The sequence below is a fragment of the Lolium perenne genome, chromosome 5, assembly GCF_019359855.2.
Source record: "Lolium perenne isolate Kyuss_39 chromosome 5, Kyuss_2.0, whole genome shotgun sequence".
NCBI classification, from domain to species: Eukaryota; Viridiplantae; Streptophyta; class Magnoliopsida; order Poales; family Poaceae; genus Lolium; species Lolium perenne.
The window spans coordinates 50,469,577-50,475,576 of record NC_067248.2 but is presented as its reverse complement, the minus strand read 5'-3'; positions in this window follow the sequence as shown (position 1 = coordinate 50,475,576).

The window sequence follows — 6,000 nt, the reverse complement described above, 5'->3', positions numbered from 1 at the left end:
TGCATCGGCATTCTGAGAGCTTGGTAAATTCTTTGGAGCGTGTCGCGCTCCGTGTGGTGCAAGAGATCATGGAGCGTCGGTACTCCCCTTCAGGACCTGTTCTAGGGACTCACCAGGGAGAGGTGCAACTCCACACCAGGCCACCACTGCCGTACGCGATGGCAGCTCCACAGCAACAAGGTTCACCGGCATACGTTGTCTACAAGGTTGGAGGTGATCCGGGCGACTACCAGTTCTTATATGAGCCACCCAAGGAGATCCCACACGGATACGTGTGCATGTTTGTGCCGGACTGCAACAACTGGACGCAGGCGATCCAGGCTCCAACAGGAGGGATTGCTGGAGCAGGCGCAATCGTTCCGGCAGGAGGGACGACTGCAGCGGCGGGGAGCTTGGGATCAGATGCTGAGAAACAGGCGTGGCTAGCCAAGTATGCCACTGCACCAATCCATGAAAGCTCAGCTGCTACTACCTCCACCGCAGATCAGATCAGTGCAGTCTTGAGAGACCAGTTCGGCATCCTGCCGAAGAAGAAGATAATCGGCTATTCCAAGCCGTACCCCAATGAGTTTGACCTGATCCCACTACCACCTAAGTACCGGCTCCCGGACTTCACCAAGTTCAGTGGGTCAGAAGGGTCTAGCTCAATCGAGCACGTGAGCCGATATTTGGCCCAGCTGGGCATGGTTTCGGCATCGGATCAGCTGCGGGTGAGGTTCTTTTCGCAATCCCTCACCGGTCCAGCTTTTGGATGGTACACCTCGTTGCAGCCAAATTCAGTGCGATCATGGAAGCAGCTAGAGGAACAGTTTCACACGCAACTGAAGCTGGCATTGCCGAACTAGCACAGGTTCGGCAAAGGCGAGGAGAGACAGTGTCTGAGTACATCCAACGTTTCAGAACTGTCAAGAACCGATGCTATTCCGTTCACTTAACTGAGAAAGAAGCAGTCGAGCTGGCCGTGGCAGGCCTTGCAGCGTTATTCAAGGATCTGACGTTCCAAGTGGAGTATAACTCGCTGGCGCACATGGTCCAGAGACTGACCTTATATGAACAGCGCCATCCAGAACTGTACTAGGACAAATTCAAGCGCGCGATAACCCTGGTCAACGCTGATGAGGATGAAGATTCTGCGGAAGATCAGGAAGTCGCAGTAGCCGAATGGACTCGGACGCCAGTACCTGTGTCCTGCAAATGGGTGAACCCACCAGGGCCTCCAAGAGGGTTGGACTTTGATGTGAGCAAAACTGAACAGATCTTCGATCTGCTACTGAAAGAGAAACAGTTGAAGCTACCTGAAGGCCACAAGATCCCTACGGCACAAGAGATGAACAAAAGGCCATACTGCAAATCGCATCATACGTTCACGCACGCCACCAACGACTGCAAAGTATTGCACGCACAAATTCAGATGGCGATAGAATCAGGCCGATTAACTTTCGGACAGTTTGCCATGAAGGTAGACATGCGTCCGTTTCCGGACGTCAACATGGTGGACTTAAGCCACTCCATAAGGGAGCCAGGGTTCTCTTTCGATGTCAATATGGCAGGGCTCGTGAGCCGCCATGGCAAAGATAAAGCAGAGAGCAGCCACTCCCGTGGCAAAGATAAAGAGGAGGCCGTTCCACGCGACCGGCCCCAAGATGATGATAGACGGTACCTAACCGAGGAGGAGGTGAGAAGCATACGGTATCAGCGCCCACTCTCCGTGCATCTCCTCAACAAATATGAGCAGCAGTACGACCGACGTCGGCGCTACGACGAAGACGATGAAAAATATCGTCGGTCTGATGCAGAAAGCAGGAGGTATCGTCAGCACGACAGAAACAATGATGGGTACGAGCTCCACGCTAGAGGGAGGTCAAGGGAGCAAGATGACGTGGACAAACACTGGGACTGTCCTTTCTTCAAACATTGCTGGGACTCAGGAAGGAGCCGATTGCCAATAATCGAGAACTGCCCAGAATGCAAGCAGCAAAGGAGGAAGACAAATGGAGTCTCAGTGTTCGAGCGTCTAGGGCCTCTCCCACCTCATAATAAGCAAGCTGAGTCACCTCAAGAAGAAGACTTTGAAGAGTCAGATGGAGAATAAGATAGGTATCACCGACCAAGGTGGTGCCCTGATGGACTCAGCCATTCTCAGAAGCGTAGGGTGCAGCGGCTGCGGAACTTGGAAGAAGCCGAGGCATAGTACCTGTACACGTTGAGAAGAGCACGGCCCGATCTGGCCGTGAAAATTCAGCAAACATTGGAGGCGAAGGCGCGCCCGCCAAAGAAAGTATGGCGCCCCAAACTGGCGAAAGCCGATGCCTGTGCATCGGCTCATGCCGATGCAGAGGCATCGGCTGATACAAACATGGTATCCGTGATCCGGACGGAGTAGCAGGTCCAATACATTGGACGTACGTGGCAAGGCCGATCCCTGCGATCGGCCCTCAAAAAATGAAAAGCAAAGGATCTTATCTCCAGCATGCCACGTAGCTACAGTGGAAATCCAAGAAGTTGCAAACCATCGTCAAGCAGTGCAACGGAAAAGGAGGCCGATTCTGGCAATCGGCCAAAACTATCCTTAACATACCTTTGTCTATGTTCAGCATTGATCCAACAGATGCCTGAAGAGCCGATACCATCAATTACTTGACAGAATCGGCTCGGGGGGCACATAGATGGACAGAACACGAGGATACAAAGCTTGGAGTGCATGTCAAATACCCAGCAGAACAGCTCAAGTATGGGGGGCCGATGCAATCGGCCAATAAAAAAAACGAAAATACAGAAATTTTTGGGCACAGCCGATGCGTAGACATCGACTTAAGAATTCAAAGCCGATGCACAGCCATCGACTCAAGGGATGCAACTGTTACAAGCGGAAGCCTAATGGAGCAGTCATCAAGTCACGTGGCGAGGCTCTACTGGAGGAACCCCTCATTGGGATTGCTTGGTGACTCAGGCCCTCTCTTCAAGGACTTCCAACTCCTTCTGCAAGACTTCAAGCTCGGCAGTACCAGCAGAAGCGTCAGTTCGGGCGTCCAAGACTGCCCTTTTCCTCATTTAATCTGTTGGTATTTGCCGGCAAGTTTGAGGATCGCAGCCCTGGCCAACAACAAGAACAGCATGAACGTGCAGATCAGGCTAGGATCATGAGAACAACCGACGATCGTCCAGTTGGACTGAACTGCATTCTCACCAGAGGTTGCATCATTGGACTGAAGAAGCTCGGGGGGCAGCTCACTTTGAAGGTTCTCTGCTTTTGAAAGCCGATTTGGTTAGAATCGGCTGACGCTGCGCTACAGTTGGGAAGCCGATGATGGCCCATTCGGTTGGTACATCTTTATCCTCGCCTCGACTGAGGTTCGGGGGGCAGCTCACCCTCAAGGTGCTTTGTTCTGAGGAGCTAGAGCCGCCAATTTGAAGAGGGAGCCATCATAATTGGTAGGCCTTGGGCCAGTTTGTTGATACAAAGAGACAAAACATCGCGGGGAAAGTTGGAGGCGATCAAGAGTTTCAGCAATGGTCCTAGAGTCCTCCTGAAGGCATCAATTCTGGAGTCTTGCCGAGTGAAGCTAACATCAAGGCTCAGAGGACTTGGATTTCCAAGATTTAAGGTTTGCGCGATTATGATTTGGTCCCGTTCGACTGAAATTTAAGGGTCTGAATTGATTTACCTCGAAATTTATCATAAGAGACCGATGCGTTGCCATCGGTTCATCGAGTGTTGATCAGATTGAAAATCGGCAAAATCAATACAAGGGAGAATCGGCTAAATAAATTTGCAAGGAATCGGCAGAGCCAAATTGGGGAAATTTCTTCATTAATAATCAGATTTCTTACATGGAAAGAGCTGATTGCTCTCAAAGGGAAGGCCTGGGGGAATACATTGCCCCTCCTACTACTACTGGTCCTATGCTAGGGATCCTATCTAGGGGCTATTGTTGTCCTCATCATCGCCGTCGCCGCCGCTATCGGTGCTTCCGGCGGGCTCGTCATCGCTGCTGTAGCGGCCGCCGGCAGGACCCTCGTCGTCCTCATCCTCCTCGTCAGCATCATCGTCTTCGCTGTCGAAGTCGCTGAGGTTCCCGGGCCAGGGGCAATGGCGTTTGGCCGGCGGCTCGTTGGAGGAGCTGTCGTCCTCCTCCTCCTCCTTCGCCTCCTCGGAGGAGGTGACCCCGTCCCAGGAAAGGCGGTCGTCGTCGCTTTCCTCCACCGCTTCCTCATTGGCGAGGAAGCGGAGGTCACTCTCCCCGTCAGTTGAGGACTTGTCATCCTCGGACCAGGCGGAGAAGTCGTGGTCTTCCTGGTCCCACGCTATTGGGACAAGGATATCGTACGCCGCCTGCGTACCCCACTCTGGTGTTGATTCCCGGATGGGAGAGGACACGTAGGAAAGACCCGATGAAGTGGAGGAGGAAGAAGAGGAAGACATGGCGGTGGAGGAGGGCTTTTGGAAGTACTGGTGCGAGGAGGATGAAGAAAGGAACTGCAAGAAGTGGCTAAATAAAAGGGGGATATAGCGATTTAATGCTTAAGCAGTTTCCGAGGACGTGGTGCCAGAACTGTCAAATCGTGCAGAGAAGTTGTGAAGGCAAGACGTCATGATGAAGAATACTGCGACGGTTCTGCTCTGCCACGACACGACCCCTCGAAGGAAAAACAGATGGTTTTGATATTATCATTACCAAAACCAGGGGGGCATGTGTTATCACCGGATTTTGGCCAAATCAGGAGATGGGCCGTAAGTGAAGATGGGCTTGAAGGACGTACATGTGGAGCATCTTCGAAGCGGCCTTGCGCTAAGAGTTTGGGCTAAGTTTCCCATGTATTTGTAATATAGTAGATCGTATCGTGTTTAGATTTAAAGATAGAGTCTGGCCCGTGCACGGTTAGGTGCACGCCTCAATTAGAAAGTCCCTTGGACTATAAATATGTATCTAGGGTTATCGGAAAAGGAGGACAATCACGTTCACAACAAACACAAATCAGGCGCATCGCCACCCCTTCCTTCGAGGGTTTCTTCCGGGTAAGCACCATGCTGCCTAGATCGCATCTCGCGATCTAGGCAGTATACGTTTATTCGTCTACCTTGTACTGCTCGTGCTGAAGCGTTGTTGATGGCGAGCAGTACTACTTATCATTAGGTGTTTAGGGGCTTGCATTGATGCTTTCTCGTGCATATCTGCGTGGCAATGCCGTCCCTCGACACCTAGCTGCCCTTACACCTATCGGGGTGTAAGGGCAGCATCTTGCTTGTTCGTTACTTAGTAGATCCGATCTGTTATAGTTGCTCCTTGCTCCGCAGGGATTAGTTTAATATCTGCATAGTTAGGCCTTATGCTGGGGTCGGACGATCCGGTAGTGCGTTAGGTGTTGTTTACTGTCCCTGCGAGGGATGTTCCGGGAATCAACGTTATGTTGGTTTTTAGGCCTCTTGTAGGGGTAGTTTGCATCATCTTCCGTAGCTGCTAGGCCCGATCACACGTAGGACGTTCCGGTTATGCGGTGAAAACCCTAAACTGTCGTAGATCGGTTTAGCTTTGTTTTGATCAAGCAGGATCCCCATGTCATTGTAAATCCAATGGGGCGATCGGCTCCTTGAGCCGATCCACAGGGCAACCTGAGAGCCGATAGGGCTCGTATTTAATGTTTACGTGTCTACCATGCAGGAACAATCGAAGCACTCTAACACCTTCCTGATCGGGTCTAGGTCAGGTGGCACGCGCTAGCAACCGCCAGGACGTGGCTGGAAGATTTGCGGGACGACGCGAGGTGTCAGGGTACACTAAGCGGCCTTGGGAGCCTCCCGGCTCTTCGTGTTGCTTAGCCATTGCCCGTCGGTGGGTTTTGGAGGGTAACAGGTACCAAGTTCACGCACTCAGACATGTGCTAGAAAAAGATTATCCTAATGCCCTATAAGCTACTAATTAAGACCATGATGTAAGAATGCTAGCACAACAACACCCACATCTACCTCAGAGTTGAAATTAATTTAAAACACAATATAGA